The sequence below is a fragment of the Canis aureus genome, chromosome 12, assembly GCF_053574225.1.
Source record: "Canis aureus isolate CA01 chromosome 12, VMU_Caureus_v.1.0, whole genome shotgun sequence".
NCBI lineage: Eukaryota > Metazoa > Chordata > Mammalia > Carnivora > Canidae > Canis > Canis aureus.
This window is the reverse complement of record NC_135622.1, coordinates 25,338,649-25,352,575: the sequence shown is the minus strand read 5'-3', so window position 1 is coordinate 25,352,575 and position 13,927 is coordinate 25,338,649.

Here is a 13,927-nt window from a genome sequence, read left to right as displayed (position 1 = left end):
TGATCTATAGCTGGAGAGGCCCTTCTCTGCTCTATCATCAACAAATTGCATTTAAATTTTTGGCCTGTATTTATGAATAGCATAAGGATATTTCTAAATTGCTTTCCTTACAAAAAGCAGAAGGACACAGATATAACGGCCCCCACCTGCCCACCTCCCCCCAGTTCTCCACTATTCCATGGTCTCAATCCTCAGGAAAAACTACTGTTAAAACTTGCTTTTTTATCTTTCTGAACAAGCATAGTATATATGCATTGCTCCACTCTTAGTTACAAAATGTAAAACATATTCAAGGATGTGCACAAAGCAAAAGGGACAGCTCGGTTGCTGCCTCTGAACGAAGCACCCATGTCACCACAACCCAGGCTAAGAACCCTGCCAGCGCCCCAGAAGCCCACTTACCTCCCCTCTCCTCCCCGAAGATGACACTAGCCTGGCCTTAATGATACACACCTCCTTGCTTGTCTCTGTAGAAATCATCTGAGCACATGCTCTTAAACACTGTAGGCCCATTTGCTCTACTCTTGCAATGTAAGTAAATGGAACAAGACATGCTACATTCTCTGTGTCCGGCTGACTGTGATTAGCATTAATGTGTGAGAGATTCATGCGTGTTGTTGGGTGCAGGAGGCATTTATTCCTTTCGTGTTCCCGGGGTTGCCTGTGGGGCAACTACGCCATTGTGTTAAGTTTCCTTAATTAATTGATTCTCCTACTGATGGATGTTTTGAGCTGGTATCAGTTTTGACTGTCTGATGCACACTCATTATCTTTCTTTTTTACACCTTTATTAAGATATGGTTAAAGTACACTCACCTGCATGCATTGATAGTGTACAACCTTGACTATCAATGACACTATGGTAGCTGTCAAGAAGGTGGACATGTTCATCACTTCCTTGTGTCCTTTTGATAAATGAATCGATACATGGTGGATGGATGGACAGATGATGGATGGATAGATAGATAAAGGGAAGGATTAATAGTGGGTGGATGGATGGATGCAGTTGGTGCAGAATGAAGAAGTGAAGGAAGGAGACCTGAATGATACCTGGATTGGTTGGATGCATGGATGGATGGATGACTGGAAAGAGCTCCACATGATATAGCTTCCTCTCACTTTGTGGATGCACCTCCCTGGATACCTTCTAAACTACTTGTTACAGGTACACTTCCTGCATCAACTGACCCCAGGGGCTCCTTCCAGTGCCAGGATAGCCTGCTGACGCTGGAACCTGACCAGTGGTTGAGAAATGATGGGCATACCTGCTTTGTGTTTTGGATAGAAGCTCCTGAATGCAGCACTCTGGACAACTGAACAGATCAGATGGGGAGAACTGACTCACAAACCTCTCATTGATGTTCCCGATCAAAGCTGAGGTCAGACTCCTGACCACAAGGCTGCCACCACTTGAGTGATATCTTAGATAATGACACAGAGGAGAGATCAGAAGTTTCTCAAAGTCTTAGAAAACATCATCAGAACTACCCAAGACCAGTGTCTCAAGTTCCCAGGCCGCAAGACGGGCCCAGCTTCACCAAGGGCTTTGCTCTCAGATGTTACTGTTTTTATATCACAGTCTCTCCCTGTATCTACCTTGTGCTCGATGCTCAGTGAAATAAGCCAAACACAAAACAATTACTATGTGACTCCACTCATAGGAGTCACGGAGGGTAGTCAAATCATAGAGATGGGATGTACAGTGGTAGTTGCCAGGGGCTGGGAGGTTAGGGAGTCATTGGTTTCTTTTTCCCTCTTTTTTTTTTTTCTTCTTTGATTAGAAGTTTTTATTTAAATTCTACTTAGCTAACATGTATGGGAAAATTGGTTTCAAGGGAGGTATTTGTTTTTGATGAATACAGACTTTATTTTGAAAGACCAACAAGTTCTGGAGATGGATGATCATGATGGTTACACAATAATGTGATTGGACTCGACACCACTGAACTGGACACTTAAGAATGGTTATGATGAGGGCAGCCCGGGGGGGTGCTCAGCGGTTTAGCACCACCTTCAGCCCAGGGCATGATCCCGGAGACCCCGGATCGAGTCCCACCTCAGGCTCCCTGCATCCCAGCATGGAGCTTGCTTCTCCCTCTGCCTGTGTCTCTGCCTCTCTCTCTCTCTCTCTCTCTCTCTCTCTCTCTCTGTCTCATGAATAAATAAATAAAATCTTAAAAAAAAAAAAAAGAATGCTTATGATGGGAAACCTGCACAGATACATTTTGCGATTCAGAAAGAATGGCTCACAATCCAGGGAGAAGAAAGACACCCACTCCTTCATGAGAGTAAAGGTCAAAAGGACATCTTTGAAGAGCTATTTTACACTGGCCTTTCAAAACTGTAAAATAGGGGCAGCCTCGGTGGCTCAGCAGTTTAGTGCCGCCTTCAGCCCAGGGTGTGATCCTGGAGACCCAGGATCGAGTTCCACGTCAGGTTCTTTGCATGGAGCCTGCTTCTCCCTCTGCCTGTGTCTCTGCCTCTCTCTCTTTCTCTCTCTCTCTCTTTCTGTCTCTCATGAATAAATAAAATCTTTTAAAAAACTGTAAAATATACACAATAGACATCCATCCTTTCAGTCAGTCTTAGACTGAACCTAGTTTAAAAAAGTCCTAACAAAAAAAAAAAAAAGTCCTAACAAGCCCACAAACACAGATGTGAAGGGGATTCTTTGAGACATTGTTCCTCTTCCAAACACTTGAAAGTAATCCATCACTGGGGCAATGAGTACAGACTATGGTAGTACATAAAATGAAACTTATGCAGACAGGGAAGAGTTAAAGCCCTGTTCTCTAACTCGGAAAAGAGCAACAGGCATAAGAGAGTCTCTGTTTTAGGAAAAGATGGGTCTCTATTTCATTAGTGTTCTATTCCATCGACCAGATCACAAACTGGCTGGAAACAATACCCACTTAGGACCTCACAGTTCTAAGACCAGAAACCTGAGTGGGCCACAAGGCCCAGCCTGGACTCACTGCTGGAGGCTGACAGGGACCTACTTCCCAGTTAGCAGAGCCCGCTCTGAAATTGGGGCCCCGGGGGCCTTCCCCATTTAACGTGCCCACTGCTCATGGATTTCCTGCAGGAACCCTGTCACATGGTTCTCAGTGTTTCCTCCCACTATCTGCTCCCCTATCCATGTCACTGCCAAACTTTCAGGACGCTGACCCTCCCTCTTTTCAGCCATCTGAAGGTGATTCCACCTGTGGACAGCCAGTCAGTGTATCCCACCACCTGCCACACGCATGGGCTCGAGGATGGGCCTCCACCCCAGTTTGAACAATGAGATATGAGGTGTCTGCTGTGGCTTCAGGGAAGAAAGGCTCCCTCTGGCCATCAGCAGGGCTACCAGAGGAGCCCCCATCCTGCCTCGACAGAGCCGGGTGAGCTGTGACATCTGGACTGGCTAACACAAGTCACTCCTATGGGGAGAGAGACACAGCTGCAGGAAAAAACCCTACAAAGCAGAGGACGGCAACAGAGAGAAGCCTGATCTTGGTGTCAGAATGGGAACCTATGCATCAAGCTTTGCCAACAACTACTTGATCTATTTCTGACTCTTTCTGGTATAAGTATTAGAACCAATTTTGCTCTTGTTCTTTAAAAAAAAGTAATACTAATCCTGATATACATATTTTTGCAAACAGAAATTCATTAATGAACACAAGGTAAGAGAAATGTTCCCCACAGTCAAACTGTCTCTTGCTACTCTGACATCCTAGCCTCTCCCAACCGTGTTAGGGGGACATGTCTCTACTCTCTCCTTTCCTACAACTCGGCCTCAGTCCAGGGGGCAGGGCTGGGCCGAGGAGTGGCCAACACCTTGGGAGCTCAGGTCCCCACACCTCTCGTCGGGATTCTGAGGCTTTGTCAGAGGGTCAAGCCTGGCTGGCTGACTCCCTCATCCCTCAGGAGAAGAGTCTCCCAGACGCTCCCCAGACCTCTGCTCTGTTCATCCCGGGGCTACCATCCCAGGATAAGGGCAGGACAGAGTGTGTGTGGAACCCAGGAGGGTCATTCTGAGGCTCAAGCTGTGGCCCCCAAGCCAAAGTTCATGCAACTGCGCCAGTGCTGAGACATGTCACTAAGGACAGATGTCCATGGGGGCAAGAGGACGGAAGATGGACTCCACTAGGGACAAACTGGGAGACCTCCTTTGAGGATATGGAATTTAATCTACATTGAAAGGATGGAAAGAATCCACTGACTTCCTTCTTCCCTTGCTTCCTCCCGACTCCCTTCTTCGCTGGCTTCTGCCTTTGGCTAAGATGATTTGGGCTGCACACAAGAAAATATCTGACTAGAAATTGTATAAGCAGTAAAAAGAGCCCGGAAGTGTAAATGGGCACCTCAGACAGCTCAGGCTTCTGAACTGCTTCTCTGGGCTTCTCGTGTTTCTCCCTTCTTGGGACACAATGGCTACATCACATCCTTGCATGGGAATGTCCAAAAGGAGATAGGGACATCTGTCCCCATCGGTCTCTTAACCAGGACACATTGCCGAGACATACACCCACCCCTGCAGCCCCCAAGCAGGCTTCTTTCTGCTGGACCAGAACCTGAACACATACTTACTCCAAAGTAATTACTGGCAAAGGCCAATGGCGTGGCCTAACCTTGGAGCGTCCACAGAGCTGGCGCCTAGACTCAGCTCTCCTAACACCTAGACTCTGTGCTCTTCTCAAAGGCCTCTTCCGCCATCAGACCCTTGGTCACCGGAAACAACAACGCTGATGGCAGCATTGACCAGTACGGTGCCTCCTTGTACGTGGCAGCTCTTAATTCAGATCTGCAAAACATGGGCATAGGCTGCTGGTGTAGGGACGGAAAAACGGAACACGTTGTATATGGTGGGCAACTGGAGTGCTTTGGTAGAGCCCCTTACGCATTACCAAACTGAGGGACTTAAAACGAAAGAAATGGATTCCCTCTCCGGGCTGGAGGCTCAGAGGCCACCCATTACCCCACACTGAGGACCCCCATCCTGAAGTCACTACTGGGAAGGGGGCCCCAGGTGCCTCCTCCATCAAGCAGGAGCCAATAACCCCAGTGCTCTCCCTCTTGGGTCTCTGCAGGAGCCACTCCCTCCACCCACAGCACTTACCCAATCTCAGCCTTCAAAAACTGCCCAACTGCTAGACTCCCTGAAATCCCTGCCCAGCTGTCCTGTGCCCACCTCGCCCCCCAGATCTCCCCTCTCCCACCCGAACCCCCAGATCTCCCCTCTTCCAGGGCAGTGCCCCGCTCTGGTTACCGGTCTGTGCTCCCAAGGCACATGAAGTCCACCAGGGCAGTGAGCCCTGTGCTCCCACCTCCCAGACTACTCACTGGTAGTGGGTCAAATGAGTGCATGGGTGAGAGCTAAACTCCAAGCCCCTACACCCCCCACCCCCACCCAGGGGAAAAGAGCAGTGCCTGGAAGGGCTCCCATGAGGCCTCCCAAGCTGCCATTTGCCGGGCACTCCCTGGGTTTTACCGCCAAGCCCCACACTTCAGTGGACAGTGTCAAGTCCAGAGCAGAGATTGGCTTGGTCGTGGGCCTGGGGAGGGAGGGCAGTCTTAGGCCCTTGGGGAGCAGCCCCAGGAGGATGTCCAGAGACACAGCCCAGACCCAGAGGAGTGACGAGGAAGAGGGCTCTTCACCTGCACCCCTCCAAGGAGACCCCGGAGATCTCCGCACTGACCCCTGACAACACCCCTGACCCCTGTCCCAGCCCCCCAGTCCCCTCCACCCAGAATCTGCCAATCTCTCTCCACAGTCACACAGACAACCAAGTCTGGCAACTCCACTGCAGTAAGAAATGAATCCATTTACAAAAGAAAGGAGAAAAACAAACTTTGCCCCACCCCACCTGGCTTCTTTATCCCTTCTCTCTCTCTCTCTCTCTCTCTCTCTGTCTCCTTCCTGCCCTCCATTCTTCAAAATTAAATATACACAAACACTATTTTTACAATTTGTAAGTACATCACTCGGTGGCAGGAAGTACACTGAGGACTTTCTGAAGAACTGTTTTGCACATACTGCTTTTCCAGCCAATGTGCCTCCTCCCCTTCCCACCAGTAATGCACTGGGGGGGGGGGGGGGTGCGTTCTCCACATCCCCACCAACACTTGGCTCTGCCTGCTTTTCCTAAGCCATCCTTGAGCCTGGGAAGAGTGGCTTTTTTGCTCCAGGCCACTGAGCTCAAGAGTCCAGAATCCTGTCGCATGCACCATGAATGGACCACTCTTCACACCTTTGCTTCTCTGCTGCCCCAGGAATGCAGCTCTGATCTCCCAATTCAAACTCCAGTTGTCTCCACCAGGTCTGTGGATTGATTCACTTTGGGGTAGATGTCACCCTGGACCCAGGGGTCGAGTGAGGGGGTCCTGGGGCCTTCTAATGCCAGGAGGGTGGCAAGGCAACCTTCTGGTTGCTTGGTCTGTTTGTTTTTAATTTCATTTATGTGTTTTGAGAGACAGAACAAGTGGGAGAAGGGGCAAGGGAGAAGAACAAGCAGATTCCCTGCTGAGTGTGGAGAGACAGTCAGGACTCCTTCCCAGGACCCAGAGACCATGACTTGAGTGGAACTCAGATAGAGGCTTAACAGAATGAGCCACTCAGGCATGTGTGAAGCCACTTTCCTGCTGCGGGCAGGCAAGAACAGACTGGCCCCATGGGGACCAAGGCCAGCTGCGGACATACTGCTAGGCAGGAAGCACGAGTGGAAAGAGCATGGGCAGGAGAGACTGTCCCGCAGAACTATCCACCGTCCACGCACCCGTAGGGGAGCCATCGCATCAACAAACTCAAGTTCACGAAGCTCCAGACCTTGGGAAGCCAACAGTGTTTGCGTTGGTTGGTTAGTTGGTTGGTTGGTTGGTTGGTTGGTTGGTTGGTTTGTTGGTTTTTCCCAGAATAACTCTTTCTTCACTTACAGTGAGAAATAGATGTGCCAGCAGGTCAGGAGACTGATCTGTGCCGGCTGTCTCAATGTCCGTGTCCCTTGAAAAGCCCAACTTTGCTCAGAGTTCATGGTGACAGTTGTGTTTGGAGCGATGGGAACCAGAGACCCATCCAGGGACCATGAGGCTGAATTCCTCCTTTGCCTCCAGCGCCAGGGCTCTCTGGAATGGCTGGCTGGCTCTCCGGGTTTCTTTATTTTATGCTCTTGGATGACACAGCTCAGCAGTGGGGAGAAGCCGACCCCTCTTCGAGGATTTGATGGGAGCCACAGAGCCGCTATACAGCAAACCCCAGGAAACACACAGCTCTGTGTTGGCTGGGCTGGATGGGAGAGCATGCCGTGTGTCCCACTCCATTCCCCTTCCCCCGGGGACACGGGAACGCTACATCTGCCAGCCTGCCATGGGGGTCAGCAGGAACCTGGGCCTGGTTCTGGACAGTGAGCTGATGGCACAAATGAAGGACACCCCTCCCGGGAATGGCCCTCGAACCTCCCTCCTATCTTCCAGGCTTCCTCTCTGTGCCCTGCCAGCCAGTGACAGAGGATCCAGGGCAGGGCTCCAGCCCTGGGGGATGGCAGGCAGGCAGAGAGAGGAGCCCAGGCCCCTGAGGGACCTTATGAACCCCAGTCTGTCTGCCCTGGGACAGGGCAACCTGTCTGCCCTGGGATGGGAGTGAGACATATCTCATGGGAAGCCACGGGCCTCGAGGGATCTTTGTTACAGCTGTGAGGCTACCTTGACCAGTGTACCCAGGGGCCAGCCGTCCACAGACCCTGCTCTGCGGCTCCCTCATCGCTGTCTGTATCCAAACCAGGGGCATCCAGCCGGCTCAGTTGTTGCACACTTAGTAAACCTTTAGCACATTCCAGTTCCAGCTTCCTGATCAGACCCAGCCACCCTGCTTCTAGGCTTTCCTCCCACATTGACACAGGCTCCCCTCATGGCAACTGACTTTCTCGTACTGACAAGCTCTTGAGCCAACAGACTACATGAATCTCTGGGTGCCCTCCAGCGTGTCACCAGACCAGCCTGTGTGCAGGGGCACTAACCCCCGCCCTGCCATCCCCATGAGTATCAGGGGAGCTTCCTGGAGCACGGATGCTGGCAGCCTCCACTCAGTCAGCAGATACACTGATCCCCAGGTGGTGACAAGGAGCTAAGGCTCTACTCCTTGCACAGTAGAGAAGCGTCTGCCCCTTGGTGAGTCTGAGCTTGTCCCCAGGTGTGCCCCGCCAGTGGGTCCCACCCTGCAGCATCTACCCCTGCCAAGGACACATTCTTTCTCCTAAACCTCCAGCTGTGCCCCACCCCTACCCTGGATGGGGTGCTGAGGTGCCACAAGCAGCATGGCTGGTCTGGGCTACTCAGGAGCCACTCTGGAAATCGTGTCCCCACATTCTTGTCCCAGACTCTTGGGCACTTGTGGGGTTGGTTGGTTTCATGGAAACGTTCCTCTGAGGAATGACAATCACGTGTCCATAGAATCTCTGGGGAAAGGGGAAGGAGAGGGTGGCAGGTAGGAGGTCCAGGAGTATCCCGGGATTGCCCCTCCAGAGCAGGGCAGGAAGCTCTTAAGTGCATTGCTCAGGAGTGGAGGAGGCTTAGGGGCTGGGGAGGCAGGGGAGGGGGCTCATTCTGGCTACCCTGAGCTGCCTCTCTTTCCACCCCCAACAGCCCAGAGACATGGGGTCACATGTGGACACTCCAAAGCCCCCTGCTTACAGGCCGCCAAGAGACCATGCCCATGGGACTGACAGCAGGAAGAGAGAGGCAGCAGGAACCAGGCAGCAGGCAGGAGATGGTGGGTGGGCTGGGAGAGCGTCACTGCTCAGAAGAGGTAGGGATCAAAGTGCCTGGAGGGCTCTCCAGGACAAAGGCAAACACTGAGGTCCCTGGGCCTCCCATACACCCTGTCCCCACACATCCCTGGTCAGGTATAAGGGCCCCCACCCAAGCAAGGTATCCAGGCTGTGGAGGTGACATGGCCAAGTCACACCTGCTGCTGTGGCTGCTGCTGCTCCCCACACTGTGTGGCCTGGGTGCTGGTGAGTCTCCCCAGCCTCTCCTCACCTCCCTCTCACCTGGGTCCAGGTGTGGAGGAGACTTCCCGTCCATCTCCAGGTTTCCTGGGCTCTGGCTCTGAGCCAACCATTATCCCTACTTTGTACAATATCCTCATTTCAAAATGAGGAAGCTGAGGCGCAGAGAGGCTACTGGGCTTGTCCAAGGCTATTGAGAACATAGAAAACCTAGTTTACCTGACAAAGTTATGCCACCTCTTATGAAAGGAATGGGAGGGGTAGAATTTCAAGTGTTTATTCAACTCACAAGATAAGCCAATGATTACCCATTCTATTGTATCATTCCTCAGTATTGTGTTGGCAACAGTGCAGGGTCTAATTCACTGCATCAGAGGAGGGAGGAATGATTAGCTTGGTTCATTTCTTTGTTTTTCTGTCCCAAACCATTTCCCCCTTATCAGAGCCTTCTGGTCTTGCTGTCCCTGAAGGACACGTGCTTCGCTTACTCACTGTGATGGACATTTACCCTAAGTTATAAGGTGTTAAAAAACAAAATTTAACAAGTAAGTTTTAAAGATCTTATTGGCTTTATTCAACAATTCATGAGTGACACAGCAGCATCCCAGCTAGCATACAGTAAGGAGATCCGTAGTGATGTACAATATAAAAGACTTTTATAGTTAGAAGGGGACAGCAGTAGCAAAGAGTGGATTGGTTTAGGCAAGGTCTCGTTCCTTTGGGAGATGGCAGAGGTCTGTGAGGCAGACGCCTTCTGTAGTGCTGACCAGCTAATGCCAGATTGACTGGTTTAAGTTTCCACTCCTGGGAGAGGTTGAAACTGGAATTAAGTTAGGTATTAAGTCTTGGTTTGGTGACGTAGGCCTGCTGTCTCTTTTTTAACAAATGGAACCCAAACCCCTAACCCTTGAAGAAAGGCAGGATTGTGTGGAAGTACAGACTTCATTGCCTAGGTTCAAATCTCGAATCTGTCAAGGCTATGGAACCTTCCACATGTCCTTTCATCTCTCCATGCTTCAACCTCCACATTCGTAAAACTGGCTTCCAGGTCAATATGTGGGAAGCAACTAGAATTGGCATCCAAAATTAGAAAAGTAGTTACCCCAGATAACTAATCAGGACCTTGCCATGCATCGGGCCATTAAACACTAAGCAACCAACTGAAGCTGTATGGCCTGCCCTCTATGGTTTATCTGCATTTACACTTGTCAAAAGAAAACATTCAAGGCAGTTTCACTCACGTCTGGCACAACAGCGTAAGATGCTCTGTGGATTCACGCCTCAGAGAAACCAGTGAGGGATCCCTGGGTGGCGCAACGGTTTGGCACCTGCCTTTGGCCCGGGGCGTGATCCTGGAGACCCGGGATCGAGTCCCACGTCGGGATTCCTGCATGGAGCCTGCTTCTCCCTCTGCCTGTGTCTCTGCCTCTCTCTCTCTCTCTGTGTCTATGAATAAATAAATAAAATCTTAAAAAATAAAATAAAACCTTTTTTTCAAGCTTCCTTGAAAAAAATAGTAAAAAAAAAGTTAAACTCAACATAACTGATTTCTTTACACAGAATCTTTATTTTTACTTACTTTTTAAAAGATATTTTTACAGAATTTGGTTTTTTTTAAAGATTTATTTAAAAAAAAAGATTGATTTATTTATGTATTTATTTGAGACAGTTTTGCAGAGGGAGAAAAGCAGACTCCCTGCTGAGCATGGAGCTGGATGTAGGGCTTGATCCCACAACCCTAAGATCTCCTGAAATCTGAGATCATGACCTGAGCTGAAATTAAGAGTCAGATGCTCACCTAACTGAGCCACCCAGGCACCCCAACAGTGGACATCTATTTTTAAGTAATCTCTACACCCAGTGTGGGGTTCAGATTAAGAGATTGAGTCACATGCTGTACTGACTGAGCCAGGGGCCCCTACACAAAAAATTTTTTTAATGATTTTTTATTTATTTATTCATTGAGACACAGAGAGAGAAGGAGAGTCAGAGGCACAGGCAGAGGTAGAAGTAGGCTCCATGCAGAAAGCCCGATGTGGGACTCGATCCAGGTCTCCAGGATCACGCCCTGGGCTGCAGGCAGCACTAAACCGCTGCGCCACCGGGGCTGCCCCCTACACAAAATTTTTAAACAGGTTTATTGAGATGTAATTCGCGTACAATGCAATTCACCCACAACATGTGTTCAATTCAATGTCCTTTAGCATATTCACAGATAAGGGTGACTATCACCACCATGAATTTTAAAACATTTTCATCAACTCAAAAAGAAGACCCAGCTTGATGGGAGAAGTTGCAGCCACATTGCAAAGGGGCATGCATTCAGGAATGAAAGGAATGTATGACTGTCAAAAAAAAAAAAAAAATCTATTGGACTGCCTGAGTGGCTCAGTGGTGGAGCATCTGCCTTCAGCTCAGGGGATGATCCCGGAGTTCTGAGACTGAGTTCCACATTGGGCTTCCTGCATGGAGCCTGCTTCTCCCTCTGCCTGTGTCTCTGCCTCTCTCTCTCTGTGACTATCATAAATAAATAAAATAAAATAAAATAAAATAAAATAAAATAAAATAAAAAAACCAGTGAAAATTGTTTTTAAAACAACCACCCAAATTTTCTGGAATCTAAGTGCATAGAGCAAATGGAGAAAGATTTATTCAAGAAAATCTACTAAACAAAAAAAAAAACAAAACAAAACAAAGAAAATCTACTAAAACTCAGGAAGAACTACATGGAGTCTGTGGTATTTGAACCAGTACCCTCACTGACTCCCTCCCCTTGCAGCTCAGCAAGATGGAAACTCCACTCTTGTCTGGTACAGACAAGAACTCAGGGTTCTCTCTCCTCCAGATCCTAGCCATAAGGCTATCTTCCTGGCAGAGACAAACTCAAGCTCTTGCCATCTTGCCCCCAGCTACCTGTTGCTGAGACTAAGTCCCTTGTGAGGGTAGCTAAGAGGTGGGAACTGTCTTCTCAGGTCCTACTGGTGGGACAGATGCTGTGTTGCACATGGCAGGGCTGAGAATACGGGACCCACTTTCCTCTGGGATAGCTCATGCGCAAGGAATTCCCACCAGGACTGGCAAGCTGAGGTGACCTGGGGCTGCTGCCTCCTGATCCACTGAGCATTCAGCTGCTGCAGTGGGGGTGTCACTCACAGAGAAGCAGCCCATCATTGTCATCACCCCCAACACCAGAGCTTTGGCTCCAGGATTTCCCCCAGGAGGGAGAACAGGCCACAAAGAGAGGCCATCAACTCCCCACTAAGGGAACTGACTTCATTTGCAACAGAATAGAGAGAGATGCAAGCTTCAGGGAGCTCTCAAAAATGGTGGATTTCTTGTGGAAGACATTTCTTAGTAGATTGACAGACCCATTGACAGACCCTATGGGACAGAACCAAAAGCCACACTGTAGATGGGCTTACTTGCTGGAGTGAAACAGGGAAAGACACAAGTGAATAGACTTCCCTAGGTTGGACAAAATCTCAAACACTGACCTCAGGCACTATCCCTACAAAGACACTTGGATTTGATTGGATTCCACTGTAAAGCAATCTGTTCCCTGAGGAATTGCTGAAAACAATAATCAGCCTTGAATTTGTGCAGTTTAACAACTGGGTGTTGTTAGAGAAAGAGACTGAGAGCCCTGCCCAAACATCTGTCAGCACAAAGGTGGCATCCTCAAGGCTGCTCCCCCTCCAGGTGTAACACCAGAGGTGTGGAGGCACTTTACTAGCATAATTCTGCAGCCACTAAACAATTAAACAAGCAAATAACAATAACAACCGTGAGGTGAGGGTGGGTGGTTAACCACTAGTCGGATTTGCTAAAATATATTATCTAAAATACCCAATTTTCAACAACAACAAAATATAATACATAAAAGAATAGGAAAGAATGACCCCCACTAGAGGGCAAAGCAAAACAAAACCCCAGAAACAGAAACTGCTTGTGAAAGCAACCAGATATCATCATATTTAACAAAGACTTCAAAGTAACCTTTGTAAATATATTTTAAAAACTAGAGAAAACCATGATTAAGGAAAGGAAGGAAGGCATGATGAGTGTCACATCAAATAGAAATATTAATTAAGAGATAAAATGATTTATAAAATCAGTTGGAAATTCTGGACTTGAAAAAGACAGTAACTAAAATTAAAAATCAATGGTAAATGTGAGTAAGTGGAAGAAGGAATTAGCACACTCGATGATAGATCAATAGGAACTACGAAATCCAAAGAATGGAAAGTAATTAGAATGAAAAAAAAAAAAAAGTGAACAGAGCCTCAGAGAATAATGGGATCTCCTAAGTGCAACAGCTCATGCATAATAGAAGTACCAGTAGAGGAGAGAGAAAGTAGCAGAAAAACATTTGTAGAAAAATGACTGAAAATTTTTCAAAATTTGTTGACAAACAATCCACACATCCAAGAAGCTCAGGAAACACAAAATAGGATACATACAAACAGATCCACAAATCCACACATCATATTCAAAATGCTGAATGCCAAAGACAAGGAGAAAATTATGAAAGCAGGAAGAGAAAAACAATTTCAAGAGAATCCAAATAATATTCACAGCTGACACCACATCATAAACAATGGAGACCAGGTTACAGTGAAATGAAAACATTCAAAGGGATCACAGAAAACAACTGTCAACCAAAAGTTCTACAGCCAGTAAAGCTGTCTTACAAAAATGAAGGCAAAGTAAAGACATTCTCAGATAAACAAAAAACAGAGAATTGTTGCTAGCACACCCACCTTACAAGAAATACTAAAACATGTTCTTCAGGCTGAAAGCAAGTACACATTCACATGAAACAATAATGAGACAAGATAAGTAATTATGAAAGTTTAAATGCGCATTTCCTCTCCCCTCCTAACTGATTTAAAAAAAAAAAATTGTTGCGGCTCCTGGGTGGTACAGTTGGTTAAGCATCC